Below are 17,433 nucleotides of genomic sequence, written 5' to 3'. Positions count from 1 at the left end.
CGGGAGATGTTGGTGATGTTTTCATTTAATTCTACTTTTTTTTTCATGACTTTCTCTACTCTTGCGTGCTCTCCATTTCATTGGCTTTTGCTTTATTGGCAGTCATTGCCGGTCACTTGCTTGTCAGGACAGTGCGCACACCTGATGATAAAGATTTGAAATCCATCGTAGCTTTTGCGACAGGGTCGTGCGATCTTCTACTCGCAGAGCAAACAGATAGAACAGTGCATATGAGATGCTTGATACATTTCTGAAGCAACAACTGCGCAATTTAAACCTGCGCAGGCGAGGAGAGGAGAAGCTGACAGATGCACTCTCATAGAAGCAGATATATCTCTCATCCTGGACCAGCAACTTCCAGTTGTGGTTCAAAATTTAAATTAATAGCATGGCATATATTAATTTTAAATAATAATGAAATACTATTAAATGATTTACAATGCTTCAATACAAAATTACAAATAAATAATCAGTTGAAGTAATAGTATTCAATGTGTTTTGATGGAGAACCAATATTTTTTTTCTTGTGCTTGTAAGAGATTTTTATAAGGTTCTAAAGAAAGAAATTGAAAAACTGTGATACTCTTTTAAACTATAGAACCATTTATTTAATCTTGTGGCTGTTCCATGTTTTGTTCACAGCTCATACTGAATGTAAAAGGCCAGTTTATATAATGTGAGTCATCCTGATTTTTTAAAACAGCTGTTATATAAAAAGCTGAAAGGGAAAAAATAGAGTAAAAAATTTATTTTGAAAAAAGAAAGGAATCGAAGGAAAAGATGCATCGTGATGCATCGATAATCGTTTTTACAATCGAATCGTTACCCTTTGAATCATAATCTAATCGAATCATGAGGCCAGTAAAGATTCACACCTCTAATAAAAACTGATCCCACATCAGCACTTTGAGAAATTTAATATGTGCATCTACAACACCCAGACAGGTGAATATGATTTGCCATTTTCTCTTACAGCTGATACAGTTAACTGTTGATTGAACCAATTTAACTGACTGGTTGAGATCACAAAATGTTTGTATCATAAGGTCTTGGATGTAATGAAAAGAAAAGTGCAGATGTCAAATAATTTTCATGACTGTCATGTAGGTTTGCTCCGATACCAAAATTTTGGCTTCGGTACGATACCAGCCCTGGTACCTCAGTATCTATACTAAATCTATACCATAATCAACAAATGAAAATGTAATTTGATGAAATTACACAGAACATGACTTGATTAGAAGTATTGCATAAAGTCTTACAGATACAAATTATGCGTTTTCCGTTAAAGATTTTCTGGATTCCATGTTAAAAGTTTTATTTAAATATTATGATCAAATGGTGTTTAATCAAATTGATACATACAGTTGTAATCAAATAAAAATATAATAATAATAATATATAAAAAATTTTATTTGGTAAAATAAAATGCTGCACAACAGAGCTTCACAGTATTAATGAAAACAATGGAAAAAAACCTGATTACCTGTGGCACAAGGCTGCTTGCATTTGTGATACTGCTTACAGATAATAATAATAATAATAATACAACCATTTAATACTACATAATTGTTATTATGAGTATAATTGTAGAAATTTTTATACAGTAGTTAAATTTTTCTGTCTTCAATTTCACGCATCCATTTGAATTGAGCTTTCATGTTAGTGGGACTTTTATTTTGACAGTCCTTTTGAGTTCTTCCTGTTTTTACATGTTAGTCATATCAAGCTTCCCATTAATGCTGGGATACTCCCGTCACGACTCTCGAGCTGAAATCTCCGAGTTGCACCCGAGGAGTTAATTATTTTTTGTTTTTCTCCCAATTTGAAATGCCCAATTCCCAATGTGCTTTTAAGTCCTCGTGGTCACGTAGTGATTCGCCTCAGTCCGGGTGGCGCAGGACGAATCCCAGTTGCCTCCACGACTGAGACAGTCAACCCACGCATCTTATCGCGTGGCTTGTTGAGCACGTTGCCACGGAGACATAGCGTGTGTGGGGAGGCTTCACGCTATTCTCCACGGCATCCGCACAATTTACCATGCGCTCCACCGAGAGTGAACCACATTATAGCGGCCACGAGGAGGTTACCCCATGTGATTCTACCCTCCCTAGCAACCGGGCCAATTTGGTTGCTTAGAAGACCTGGCTGGAGTCACTCAGCATGCCCTGGATTCGAACTCGCGACTCCAGGGGTGGTAGTCAGCATCTTTTCTCACTGAGCTACCCAGGTCCCCCGGGGTGTTTTTAACCAGGCGATCATGGCTCATGGTTCTATTGCCACCGGCCTTCAACTGATGTGTAAGCTGTGTCCCAATACTCTTCTCCCTGACGACGGCCATGATGTCTGTCCACCTTGTTTGGGAATTCAGCATTTGAGTGAGGCTATCATGGACCTGTGCTTGCGCTGTAGTCTGTTGCCTATGTCGGAGAGGTGGTTCCGTCTAGCTAGGTTAGACCCTAGTTCAACGGTGAAACTCAGGGAGACAGAGTTACACCCCACCACACGGACTCAGAAATGTTGTGCATCTGCGGCAGCTAGTGCCCCCCCCCATAGGCTAATTCACGGAGCGATCGTATGGAGCATTCACTTTCTTAGTTGATTTCCTTAATTCTGACATGTCAGAGCTAAAACGTCTCCTTAAATCGCTTCAGCCTGTGGTGCCTGCCACTCCTGTAACTGTAACATAAGAAGATGAGGATAGTTCAAATAAAGGAAGAGCCCCTTTACTCCCATTTTCTTTCACGTCATTCTGACTTGGACATGCTGTCTACCAGTGCTTCTGACTCTTTCACGATCATATGGATGCTGTGGATGTTACTGTGCAACCTTCCCCCCAGGATGTTCATTCTGGTCTTTCAGCTGCAGGGGGTTCTAGTGGGGATTCAGTTCAGTCATCAGGACAGGCTCCATCCTCTTCAGATGACACTTTGGCTGTGCTTCAGATGGCGGATAAGTCACCTGCCCAACCAGCCCAGTCCAATGTCTTTTTTAGACAGTTCTCAGCTGCGACTTCCTTTGCTATGCCACCGTGCAAACATTTTGTATCAGAATTTTCCACTGCCATTGTTTTTCAATGCAACACCTACAATACTGGAGGAGCACAACAGTAGATCCCTGTGTTTTGACTACCCTGAGCAGGTGGTATGCTTTACAGTTTTGACGCCGGCCCACCAAGTTCTAGAGGATTGTCCCTACAGTGGTCAGGGATACAGTTTGTTCAGTGGCTCTCTCTCTCAGGGAATTCGTTCTCTGTTGGATAATTGAGTCATAGAAAAGGTTCATCCCCTCGTTCAAAGGGAGGGTTTTTATACAATTACCATATGCATTTCACCATCCAGACACGTGATTACTGCGTTTAACGGTACGAGTAACTGTATTATAAGAGATAAGACTTTAAATGTCACATGTGCCCCAAGGTAAGATGCTGCACCATGAAGAAACATTATTTATTAAGATATGAACTTGTTTTCAAAGAATATACATTTGTGCTCAAAAGTTTGCATACCCTTGGAGAATTGGTAATATATGTATCATTTTTAAAGAAAACATGAGTGAGCAGGCAAAACACATTTCTTTCATTTCTTATGGGATTCATATTCAACAGTAGGTTATAACAGAATGGTACAATCATAAAACAAAACATGGAGAAAAAAAAAAAATGAAATGACCCCTGTTCAAAAGTCTGCATACCCTTAGTTCTTAATACGGTGTATTGCCCCCTTTAGCATCAATGACTGCGTGCAGTCTTTTGTAATAGTTGTCTATGAGGCCCCAAATTCTTGCAGGTGGTATAGCTGCCCATTCGTCTTGGCAAAATGCCTCCAGGTCATGCAAAGTCTTTGGTCGTCTTGCATGAACCGCACATTTGAGATCTCCCCAGAGTGGCTCATTGATATTAAAGTCAGGAGACTGTGATGGCCACTCCAGAACCTTCACCTTTTTCTGCTGTAACCACTGGAGGGTCAACTTGGCCTTGTACTTAGGGTAATTGTCTTGCTGGAAAGTCCAAGAGCATCCAATGCGCAGCTTTCGTGCAGAAGAATGCAAATTGTCTGCCAGTATTTTCTGATTACATGCTGCATTCATCTTGTCATCAATTTTCACAAGATTCCCCATGCCTTTAGAGCTCACACACCCCCAAAACATCAGTGAGCCACCACCATGCTTCACAGTGGGGATGGTATTCTTTTCACTATAGGCCTTGTTGACCCCTCTCCAAACATAGCGCTTATGGTTGTGACCATAAAGCTCTATTTTGTTCTCGTCACTCCAAATTACAGTGTGCCAGAAGCTGTGAGGCATGTCAAAGTGTTGTTGGGCATATTGTAACCGGGCTTTTTTGTGGCATTGGCGCAGTAAAGGCTTCTTTCTGGCAACTCGACCATGCAGCTCATTTTTGTTCAAGTATCGTCGTATTGTGCTCCTTGAAACAACCACACTGTCTTTTTCCAGAGCAGCCTGTATTTCTCCTGAGGGTACCTGTTGGTTTTACTTTGTATTCCGAACAATTCTTCTGGCAGTTGTGGCTGAAATCTTTCTTGGTCTACCTGACCTTGGCTTGGTATCAAGAGATCCCCGAATTTTATTGACTGGCATTTTCAAGGCTTTGGATATCTTTTTATATCCTTTTCCATCTTTATAAAGTTCCATTACCTTGTTAAGCAGGTCTTTTGACAGTCCTTTTCTGCTCCCCATGGCTCAGTATCTAGCCTGCTCAGTGCATCCACGTGAGAGCTAACAAACTCATTGGCTATTTATACACAGACACTAATTGCAATTTAAAAAGCCACAGGTGTGGAAATTAACCTTTAATTGCTATTTAAACCTGTGTGTGTCACCTTGTGTGTCTGTAACAAGGCCAAACATTCAAGGGTATGTAAACTTTTGATCAGGGCCATTTGGGTGATTTCTGTTATCATTATGATTTAAAAAGGAGCCAAAGAACTATGTGATAATAAATGGCTTCATATGATCACAATCCTTAAATAAAAGACATCAAAAGAAATCAATGCCATAATTTCACAATTTCTGCCAGGATATGCAAACTTTTGAGCACAACTGTATCTTGAATACCCCTTGAATATCTTTGAATATTGTTATTTTTTTTTTGTCTTTGGAGACATAAATCTAACCAAGGCAATTTTGCTTCTCAGAAAACCTTTTAAATCGTTTTAAGGTGTTTTTATTGATTAGTTAAATATTTAGTACTGGAAACAAAACGAGAATTATTCAAATTCTTTGTGCAGCATTGTCTGATATCATCGGATTACTAAGATTTTATATTTGACTGGTATTTTACATTTAAAAATAAAAAACATCTGAACAGCAAATGTACTTTTCATAATGTTTTTATTAGACCAGAATAAGGGTTTCATTGCGATGAGGGTCGGGATGAAGTGGAGCAGGCAGCACATTTTATGTGCATTGCTGTACCTGTTTGCAGCTGTACAATACAATACTGAAAGGTCCATTCGACTACTGAATGTGGCCAGCAGTGCCTGTCTTATAGCTACTGCCCATTTTACTGAGCCATTTCATGCCAGTCAGAGTCAAGTACGCATTGCATTACAGATAATCTTTATCCAAATGCTGTACTTATCTCAGTACGATTGCAATAGAACAGAAAATATACTAAGAAATCTTCGCTGTAATTTTTAGTTACTGTATGTTCCTTCTCTATAATGACACGGGAAAGTTCTCCCAATGCAGCGCATCCCAAATCAATATTTCCCTGTTACAGCTTATATTTGAATTACTTTTCTATTAGTTACATAAAAATAATATAGCCTACTATTAGCTTGATAACGATTACTTCTGTTTCAAGTGCTTAACTACATACTTCTTTATTCTAAATGTGAATTAAATGAAAATCAGAGTTTATAATCAGTCTGTTCAGTTCATTATTTGTCCAGCTGGAATTCACACACACCAGTAAAAGAGTGCATACGTACAGTCAAGAGTGTCCGGACGGTGCGCACATATTTACGGCAAGTGTATTTTTTATAAATCCCGATATGTGCGTGGAAAATTGCGTATGCAACGTTTATACATCAGGCCCCTGGATGATGACTGCTCAAAACATCTACAGACACACATGCAAGAACCACAGAGTCAAATTCTTATCCATACAATGATAGCAAAAACATTCAAACTCCACACCACATGTAATGCTACAGTTACTTGAATTTTTGGGTGAGGGCATTACACTGCCATTAGTAGTAAAAGTCCTGCATTCAAAACCTTACTTAAGTAAAAGTATGTAAGTATTATCAGCAACATTTACTTAAAGTACCAAAAGTAAAAGTACTTACTCTGCAGAAAAAATTTCCCTGTCAGTGTTTTGCTATTATATACTGTTGAAGTCAGGAGTTTACATTCACTTAGGTTGAGGTCATTAAAACAAATTTTTTAACCACTCCACAGATTTCATATTAGCAAACTATAGTTTTGGCAAGTCGTTTAGGACATCTACTTTGTGCATGACACAAGTAATTTTTCCAACAATTGTTTACAGACAGATTGTTTAATTTTTAATTGCCTATATCACAATTCCAGTGGGTCAAAAGTTTACATACACTAAGTTAACTGTGCCTTTAAGCAGCTTGGAAAATTCCAGAAAATGATGTCAAGCCTTTAGGCAGTTAGCCAATTGATAGGCTAATTGGCTAATTGGAGTCAATTGGAGGTGTACCTGTGGATGCATTTTAAGGCCTACCTTCAAACTCAGTGCCTCTTTGCTTGACATCATGGGAAAATCAAAAGAAATCAGCCAAGACCTCAGAAAAGAAATTGTGGACCTCCACAAGTCAGGTTCATGCTTGGGAGCAATTTCCAAATGCCTGAAAGTACCACATTCATCTGTACAAATAATAGTACGCAAGTATAAACACCATGGGACCACGCAGCCATCATACCGCTCAGGAAGGAGACACATTCTGTCTTTTAGAGATGAACGTAGGTTGGTGCGAAAAGTGCAAATCATTCCCAGAACAACAGCAAAGGACCTTGTGAAGATTCTGGAGGAAACAGGTAGACAAGTATCTATATCCACAGTAAAATGAGTCCTATATCGACATAACCTGAAAGACTGCTCAGCAAGGCAGAAGCCACTGCTCCAAAACTGCCATAAAAAAGCCAGACTACAGTTTGCAAGTGCACTTGGGGACAAAGATCTTACTTTTTGGAGAAATGTCCTCTTGTCTGATGAAACAAAAATGTAACTGAACTGGCCATAATGACCATCGTTACGTTTGGAGGAAAAAGGGTGAAGCTTGCAAGCTGAAGAGCACCATCCCAACTGTGAAGCATGTGGGTGGCAGCATCATGTTGTGAGGGTGCTTTGCTGCAGGAGGGACTAGTTTATTTAGCTTAAGAAGTAGGACAGTTTTCTCAACCCATAAAGGAACATTTAATATTTCAATTTATCACAAACATTAAAAATCACCACATTTGGAGATACATGGTTTTCACTGGACAGGAAGGATGTGAAAAATTACAAAAGTGAGAGTACACACCTACAGTTACATCCATACATATTTGGACATTGGCATGATTTCTGTCTGATTAATCTGAAATTAAATAATGACTATGGACTTCAAGTGCAAACTCAGCTTAAATTTGTGGGTATTTTCAGATATATCAAGTGAAACATGTAGTAATTATAGCCATTTGACAGACTGCCAATTTCAGAGGACCAAAATTGATTGCACAAGTTCTTATAAACCTAAATAAAATGATCATATTTAGTACTTGTTTGCAGATTCTTTTAATTTGATTACCAAATAATACCCTCATACTAAAGCTGAAAGTCTGAATTTTAAACTCCTAATCATCGTTTCATTTCAAATCCAATGTGCTGAAGGACAGAGCCAAAATAACCAAAAATTGTGTCATTGTCCAAATACATTGACCAGTCTGTATAAATCCCAAACCAACCTTACACCTGTAGGCTAGCCCAACATCTTGTGGACATGGGGTGTGTTCCTCATCATCAGGAATCAGGGGTTAACCCCTGGCAATATTTCAGCAGTTCCCTCTACTCGTGACCACTGCTAGGCAACACCATGTGGATGTTCCTTATGACAAACAGTCTCCCTAATAACAAAAGTAACAACACAGAAACAATTCATTATCAGGGGTGCAAACTCATCAGGGGTCCGAGGGCATGGTCCCCCGGGAAGAAACTGCTTTTAAATATCAGCTTTAAAATGTGGATTTACAGTCGACCCTAGAATTAATGTAAGGTATTGAGGGGTTAATTGGCACCCCTTCTCTGGAAACTGAAGTAGTATTCATAACATCTAGCTTTTATAGATCGATCTGCCTTACTTTGGAGAAATTAACTTGTGTGGACAGAGGGAAATTAAATAAATTCAGTCAAATATGGGACGCTTATGCAATTCCTGGAAAGTGATTAGGCTGAAATTAATGAGTGAAATTGATCAATAAAATGACAGCTCCTGTAAAAAAAATAAAAATAAATAAAAAATAAAAAATACTTTACCTTAGTATTAGACTACAATTAGATATTATTTTATTTATATTTTTTTTCCCTCTGAATGTTCAGTGTTGAGGGTGGGATGGGGAGGGGAATAGGGCTGCACAATCGAAAAAATAATCATGATTACGATTACGGCTGCCACGATTATGTAATCGGGAAAATCGATGATTACAATGTTCAATTTAAATCTGCTCCTGTTGCGTCAATGGTTTCTATTTACAATGTGTTTTTGCAGCGGTTAAGTAATCTAACCAATAACTAACATGTTCGTTGAGCAATGAAATGACAATGACCAATCAGAGCCGCTAAAAATAGTCCTCTGTCCCATCAGTAATGACAACTGATCCTAATGCGCAAGTTTTAAACCATCTGAATGCCCAGTTGCTGTATGTTCCACCTCTGTTCGCAGTGGCACATGAAAATTAATACTGAAGAAACATCACCTGACACTCGAAAAGAAGCTGTAGAACAAGAGCGAAAAGCACTTTGGAATTATTTTGGATTCATTGCATATTGCAGCACTCGCTTTGAACGTAGATGTTAAATACACTGCAAATGAGGAACATGACAAAACTAAAACACTCCCATTCTAATGAAGGCATAGACGCAGTGTAAATAATTGATTTATTATGCTGATTAGACAGCTTTGTTTTTAATGAGTGCATTCGAGAGAGTGCAGAACTTTGTGCGGAGCGTCATTGAGCTCGCGTCGAAATGCAGGTCTCAAACAGTGTAAACCTGCAGTGAGTGACAGCAGTCATTGTAATGGGAGAGTGTGTCGCGTTGCTCGATTTCTGTGTGCAATTTATTAAAAATGTAATAACAGTTTTGTTTTGTTATGTTAATAGTTAGGCCGATGTGAATTTGATTTGTACAAAATAGTAATAAAGTAATGAGCTTAACTGTTCTAAGTTTGTTTTGGAGGTGTAGCCAACATAAAGAATATGGCATGAATAGCATATTTCAGGAATCACCGTCATTATCACGTCTGCTCTAATAAGAACCATTTGCCATGCAGCTTGTATTAGTAGATTTAAATCGCACAAACTCCTATCGCAAATGACTGTTTTTAATTTCCAAAGTGCAACCACTGAGGCCAAGACATGAACAAGATCACCACTGAAGATCTAACGGGATCAATGGTCCCCTGTCTTGCATCTAAAGGGCTTACTGAATGCAGTAAGTAACTTTAAGTAACTAATAATTTAAGCAGTAATTTAGCAATAATTTAATTTATTCTATACCATAGATATCCATTTAAAATAATTTTTATTTGGCCTAACATTAACAAACATTATTACAATATTTAATGCTTAAAAGATGCTTAAAAGAAACTGGAGCGCAGTTCATATACACCATTGAAATCTGCTACTCTGAAGAACCGCACGGTTGCTTACTTTGCGACGTCACGGTATTTTAATATTTTAATCGACATAAACGTGATTACAATATCAAGGGCAATAATCGACAATTATGATTTTTGCTATAATCATGCAGCCCTAGAGGGGAGTGTTTATAAATGTTATTGTATGTATGACTATGTTCTATTTGCACTCCACTTCTCTTTTGTTATTACATTTTTTTTATTGATTCTTTCAATAAATAAAGAAAAGCAAAACATATATACATAGAATCAACACAAAAAAAGCAAACAAACAAAAACAAAAAAATATAATAATCATACACATTTAAAGCTATACTACTCTCTCCACCGCCCCGCCCCGAGAGCCCCCCAAAAACTCCAAACAGTTGCCTTATTTCCCAACAAACAAATCCAAGTTACCCCAATTTCCAAATGACACCTCCTCAAAAGCTGCCACCCTCCCTATCTCTGTGCACCACTCCTGAAATTGGGGCACTCCAGCTGACCTCCAACCCCTCAAAATAATCTGCCTGGCAATCATCACACTGGTCAGAACCCAACTCTCTATGTGTCTATTCCCCACATCGATGACAGCCCCATCGCCCAAAAGAGTCTAAGGCAAAATGAAACCCAAGTGCCCAACACATCATACGCAAAACTCTGAACTTTCAACCAAAATTCCTGGATCTCAACACACCACCAAAAACATGGGCTGTGTCTCCATCCACCGATTGGCATCACCAGCAGGTGGGTGTGTCTTTAAGACCAAGCCTATACAATCTGGAGGGGGTCCTAATAATTTTATGTAAAATCTTGAATTGCATAAGGCACACCCTTGCATCTCTAGATGCAAACTTGATGTTTTTTAGAATCCTAGTCCACACTCCCTCCTCCAATACCAAGCTGAAATCTTTCTCCCATAATCTCTTGATAGACTTTTGTCCATACTAAGTGCAAATGCGAGATAAAAAGGTGTAACTTAACTTCACAGATTAGTTTGATAGAAAGTCTTTGCAGTGGTGCAAGAAGGGCAATAACTTCCTGTTCAATACAAAATCAGGGAAGGGCTCTCTCAGGTCAAACCGACCAATGAGCCAAATGTCTGAGACCGAATGCATAAAACTAAATCTTGGGTCTTTCGTCTAAATCTTTGTCAATCGGCCTATGTAACTTATTGAAATGTAATCTGGGATGCTTACCATTCCAAATGAAGGACCTCGCTATGCTATCAAATTGCTTGAAATAAGAGAGGGGGACATCTACAGGGAGAGATTGTAGCAGGTAGTTAAATTTTGGAATACAATTCATTTTAATAACATTAACCATCCCAGTCATAGATAAATGTAATGAAGCCCACCTGCCCACATTGCTCAAAAACATTTTTATTAAAGGGTCAAAATTAACCCTCACTAAATCACACAAATTTGCTGGGAATAAAATGCCCAAATACTTAATGCCCTGTTGGGACCACTGGAAGGCACCTGGCTGAAAAGCCGTTACTGGGCAGAACGCTGTCAGAGCCAAAGCTTCGGATTTAGACCAATTTACTCTGTATCCTGAGAATTTAGAAAAGGAATGAATAATTCTGTGTAGGCAAGGTATAGATCTAGAAGGGTCGGAGACGAATAATAAAATATCGTGTGCGTGAAGCAGAAGCTTATGCGCCACACCTCCTGCCATCACCCCTGGAAAATCATCCTCCTTTCTTATCGCAGCTGCTAATGTTTCTAGGCCAAAGCAGAACAATAATGGGGAAAGAGGGCAACCCTGCTGGGTGCCCCTATCCAGAGTAAAATAATCTGAAATTAATCAATTTGTTTGAACCGCCGCCAACGGATGTCTATAAAGTAACTTAATCCATCCAATAAAAATACTCCCAAACCCATACATTTCCAAAATCTTCAAAAGATAATCCCATTCTACCATATCAAATGCCTTTTCGGCATCAAGTGAGATGGCAGCAACCGGAGTCTGATCATTCACCACTGACCACATGATATTGATGAAACGCCTAATGTTATCAGAAGAGCTGCGGCCCGAATAAACACCACCTGATCTATATGTATAAGAGATGTCATAACTTAATCGATTAGCCAAAATCTTTGACAATATTTTAACTTCTAGCTGCATCAGATAAATTGGATGGTAACTCTTACACTTGCTTGGATCCTTGTCCTTTTTAAGAATCAGACTGATCTGGGCTTGCACCATGGTTGGCGGAAGTTTCCATTCTTAAATGATTCCGTATAAACTTCTAGCAAAAGTGGAGCCAATTCTGAAGCATAAGATCTAAAAAACTCAGTGGCAAAGCCATCTGACCCCGTAGCCTTGCCTGTAGGCAAGGCCTTAATTACCTTGCCAATCCCCTCCAAGTTTATCTCAGAATCAAGATCATTTTTTTGCTCAGTTGTCAGTTTAGGGAGTTCTAATGGTTCCACAAAGTTTCTAATATCGTCATCAGTAGATGAAGACGTGGAACAATAGAGATCAAGATAGAATTCTTTAAAAACATTATTAATATCATTGTCGAGGTAAATATTTTCACCACCAGCAGATTTCACTGAGGGAATGGTAGAAAAAGACTCTCTCTGCTTTATATATCTAGCCAAAAGCTTCCCTGCTTTGTCCCCTGACTCAAGTATGACTGTCTTGCCAAAACTCAACCTTCCGTGACAAAATAATATTATATCTGTATTTCAATCGGGTCATTTCTCTGAGGCCATCAGACGACATTTGACGCTTCAGCTCTGCCTCTGCACTTTTAATATTCTCTTCCAACTCCACGAGTTCTCGTGCTTTGGATTTTTGGATGAAAGAGGCATACTGTATGAACTGACCCCTAAGAACCGCCTTAAGTGCCTCCCAAGCCACGCCCACAGAGGATACTGAGGACAAGTTGGTCTCCATATAAACATTTATTTCAGCCTTTAACATTTGTTGGAATTCAGAATTTTGCAAAAGGGATACATTAATGCGCCAACTATATGATTTATTTTTCTTCATATGTGGCAACACCTCTAAACTCACCAGGGTGTGATCTGAGACCAAGATGTTTCCAACTGAGCTGTCAACAACAGATGAAATGAGGGACTTGGTTATAAAAAAAAAAAACCTATGCTAGAATAAATCTTATGGACTGATGAAAAGAATGTATAGTCTCTACCAGATGGGTTCAAAAGTCTCCAAATATCTGCAAGACCAAGATTTTTACACATCCTGTGAAGCGTCAATGTTGCTCTAGGGGGCTTACACACTTTTGTTTCACTATGATCAAGGACTGAGTCCATCAAAAGATTAAAGTCTCCTCCCAATATTATATCATGAGGGGTGCCAGCGGCTTGCAACATCCATTCAAGATCTATAAAAAAGCCCCGATTATGTGCGTAAATATTAGCCAAAATCAACCTTTGCCCTTGAATTTCTGCTAAAACTATAATGACTCTTCCTAATTTATCTTACTGTGTTTGAGACATTTGAATTGTAGATGTTTACTTATCAATGTAATGACTCCCCTGCTCTTACTTTAGCCAGCACTAAAGAAAACATGCCCACCCCATATCTTTCCAAATGTTTCAGCCTCCTGCGGGGAAAGATGCGTTTCTTGAAGAAACACTAAATCATATTTCTTTCGTTTACGAACCTTCCTTTTTATGGGGTGCCCCAACCCATTCACATTCCACGTGGAGAGAGACAGTCCACTCATTAACTTTTGACATATTAGAAAAAATAGATTGTGTCAAAAACAAAATTATAAAGACCACATTCCAACATTAGTGCAACAATCAAACCCCGAACTTCCCCCAGAACCAAACAAACAGAAAAAAGAAAAACATGCGCATTGTTCCCGCGCACGACAGCGCCAACCAGCGTCCATCCCTCTAAGCTCAAACAGTCCATGTACGCCTACGAGATCCCCCACGACAACTTTGCAAACGGATTGCTCAAGTCTGGTGTTTCTATACAAATTTTGTGAGACAGAATTACATAACAGAAGAAAATCTATAAAACAAGCTCCAGCCAATAGGCAGAATAAAGACAAAGAACGTGTAGATTCATCCACATAACTGTCCCAAAGGTGTGTTCTTCCACAAAACAAGCTTCAGCCGCTAGCAGAACCAGCACAATAAAATAAATAAAAAATAAAATAATAATAATAAAAGCTGTTCAGTTTCCTCGGCAGTCAAACGAATGTTCACTGAGCCGGCTGTTACATGAGTGCAGCAGATGACCTAATCCCTCCAATGTCCTGCAAAAAATACTCCACAAAACAAACTCTAGCCAATAGAAGGCATAAGCAGAAAGAATGTGCAGATTCATCCACAACACTGTCCCAAAGGAGAGTTACTACACAAAACAAACTCCAGCCTCTATGCAGAACCAGCACAAAAAGAAACAAAAAAGGTGCCCAGTTTCCTCGGACGGTCAGGTGAATGTTCAGTGAGTCAGGCCCACTCGGCTGCAACGTGAGAATCACACAATGACTTACTCATTCCATTGACTTTATGAAGGACATCACTTGTTGTGGACAAGTAAATACTTTGCAGCCATCCTTAGCATCTATTTTCAATTTTGCCGGAAATATCAGTGCAAAAGCGACCTTCCGTTGATGTAAGAGTTTTTTGTATCCCTTGAATCGATCACGTTTCTCTCTTGTCGAATTCGCAAAGTCTGCCCCGTGAACAAAAAGTTCACGGGGCAGTGGTGGCTCAGTGGTTAAGGCTCTGGGTTATTGATCAGATGGCTCAAGCCCCAGCACTGCCAAGATGCCACTGTTGGGCCCTTGAGCAAGACCTTTGACCCTATATGCTCCAGGGACGCCGTATCATGGCTGACCCTGCACTCTGACCCCAGCTTAGCTGGGATATGTGAAAAAAAAAAAAAAAGAATTTCACTGTATGTGTGCAAATGTATAATGTGTGATAAATAAATAAAATGTAAAAAAATTAAAATTTATGAAAGTCTGGGAACAAGAAAACGTTGTGGTTCTTCCAAGAAAGCCTTCCTTTACTCCTCGCCACACGTAACACAAGATCTTTATCGGATTACCGCCGAAATTTGGCCAGAATTGATCGGGGCCTGTCTCCCTATCGGTTTATGACACAAAAAGTATTAAAACTAGCAAAGCGCGTAGAGCTCACCGTTCACGCGTCTGAACCTTGCATGGCGCCACGCGAATCCTGCACTTCTCTTACAATATGCAGTTTTGGTATTTTATGAAGCCTATAAGCATATATACAGCTTCCAGTTTATTAGGTACACCGAGCTAAGACTAATACAGTCTAACATTCCTGCAATAAATCCTACCTGCAATTAGAATCCAACTAGCTATTATCTAACGATAAACATTAATTAGTGCTGGCTACATAATACCACTATTGACTAGATTCATGAGAGGTCAACTAATGCATTAAAATGTCAAAAAATGCAGTCATTTCATCAACTTACCAGTGAGTGTGCTTGAGAAACACTGAAATGAATGGGGTTCAGTGCTGGAACTATCGGTTGCCCCACAACACGCGTCACTTCCGCATTCTCCGATTACAACAGAGGTCTATGGCAGTGTCATAACTCTCATTTTCAACGGCACTGCTTTAAACACACTGCATGAAAATTAAGCACCAGCAGTGTGTTGAGTTTGTGTGAGTGTGAGTTTGTGTGATGTGTGTGCGTGTGTGTGTTGGAATCATATGACAGAGCAGAGCCTCACCTCTTGTTCATTCTGTAGTGTGCAGCGCATGTGACTGTATATTATTTAATTAAATTGTTAAACATCCTTCTGCTGTTTAATGATCACACTTGGCCATATCAAGACGTTTTTGTATTTTATTTTCAAATTGTCATTTTATCTCAAATTTGTCACATCTCATATCATTTTGCTAATGACAGCATACTGTAATATGGTACCGAAATTAGCAACAAGATGGTTATCGTACTGTTTTAATTTTAAACCGTGTAAACCGTGCAAACCTACTGTCGTGTGTGAACAACATGTGAGGACAGATCATCCATTGTCCTTGTGCTGAGGTCACTGTGGTGTAGTATAACAAAAAATATGGCTCTCTTTCTGTGTTTTGTCCATAGCTGTATGACATGAATTATTTTAATGCTCTTCCTTAACATGTGGTGTATATTACAACCCGGCAAAATGCTAGTTGGTTAAAAGAGCTTGTTGATATAACGATCGCCTAACCAGTCTGACAAAGAGTGCTATGCAGAATGACTGGTCCATTTTGTCCTAGCACACACCCTGAAAACAAAACTCCAAACCATCACCACTCCCTGTCCATGTACTTTAGTGTATGGTGGGACTAGAGGTAGACCGATATATCGGTTTTATTGATTAATCTGTGCCGATAGTTTTTTTTTTTTTGTGTTTTTTTTTTGGAACCATTGGTTATCTGAAAAAAATCTATGATGATAGTTAAAATTACTTATTCCTCTGTGGCCAGTGCTGGAGGATTCTACATTTTGAACATCTTGGTTCTAAAGTATAAAAGCGACCTCTAGATGTGAAATAAAAACAATCACTGACACCTCGTGGGGATTTGCTGTATCTAAATGTCATTATTGACAGTATTCACCCATATTTTTACCCTCAATTCAGTACATATTTTGTTATTTTGATTAGATAAATCATGTGTTCTAAATTGAAGCTGTGTATGCAAAGAAAAATGTGAGTATATGGAAACATATACTGGTTAGTAGTGGGATTTATATTGTACAATAAACTGCCTCTGGTATTTTAATAATTTTGGACTCTTGTCTGTGCCCATCATAGTAAGGAAAGACTAAGAAAATACTTTTAAATTCTATGAATTTATTTTTAAAACTGTCAGCCGATTAATCTGTTATCGTCCCTATCCATTACCTTAGTTATCAGTATCTGCAAAATCCACTATCAGTAGACCTTTAGTTAAGACTGGTCGATCTGATGGGTCTCATGCTAAACTAATGCACAAACTTGAGACAAACTTGAGAGAGTTCAAGGCTCAAATTTCATGAAAATGGTAGTTTTATTCCTATCTGGTTTCACAGATAAAATTGGTGTTGAGAATAGAGCTGTTCAGCTTGTAGTCCAAAAACCTGGAAGATTATTCGCCGTGGATTCTCTGGATTTTCCTATGGTTTTTATAATGGGTTTTTTTAATGAGAAAAACAAGGTCTGTTGTAAACGACGTTTTGTTCTACAACATAAATTACACACAGTCATGCCTCAAACATGATTTTTGAAGCCGTATTCAACAACATTGTAAAGGGTTCAGGATGGGCAAGGAGGTGGTGAGAGCCGGCAGAACAGTCAACAGAACTTTAATGACATAAATGAACTTAAAACAACATAAAACACACAGACGCTTTCTCTCAAACTGGCATCTCCAGCGAGTCCTCCGACCCCTGGCGAACGGAACGGCTCCTCCTCATCCTGGCGGGTGGCAGCGGTTCCTCCGACTCCTGGCGGCCGACAGAGACTCCACAACAGCACATACCTCCTCCTACACAGGTTTCAGCACCAGTGTAATGGGTTCAGGATGGGCAAGGAGGAGGCACGAACCGGCAGAACAGTCAACAG

The 17,433-nt window shown here is 39.1% G+C and overlaps 2 protein-coding genes across 6 annotated transcripts in view; one reads left to right on the top strand and one right to left on the bottom strand.

The window, feature by feature from the left end:
* Window positions 1-7,954, bottom strand: part of LOC127455580 (exonuclease 1-like) — a 77,452-nt gene extending 69,498 nt beyond the window's left edge. The window contains exon 1 of the mRNA XM_051723595.1: window positions 7,939-7,954. The gene's annotated coding sequence lies outside the window, so the exon portion shown is untranslated. The remainder of the gene's footprint in view (window positions 1-7,938) is intronic.
* Window positions 1-17,433, top strand: part of LOC127455575 (baculoviral IAP repeat-containing protein 6-like) — a 213,214-nt gene that overhangs the window by 12,465 nt on the left and 183,316 nt on the right. The gene's annotated exons all lie outside the window — the stretch shown is intronic.

The sequence above is a fragment of the Myxocyprinus asiaticus genome, chromosome 17 (genome assembly GCF_019703515.2).
Source record: "Myxocyprinus asiaticus isolate MX2 ecotype Aquarium Trade chromosome 17, UBuf_Myxa_2, whole genome shotgun sequence".
In the NCBI taxonomy this organism is placed as follows: Eukaryota; Metazoa; Chordata; class Actinopteri; order Cypriniformes; family Catostomidae; genus Myxocyprinus; species Myxocyprinus asiaticus.
The sequence above is the reverse complement of the archived record's forward strand: the minus strand, read 5'-3'. Positions and strand labels throughout refer to the sequence as shown.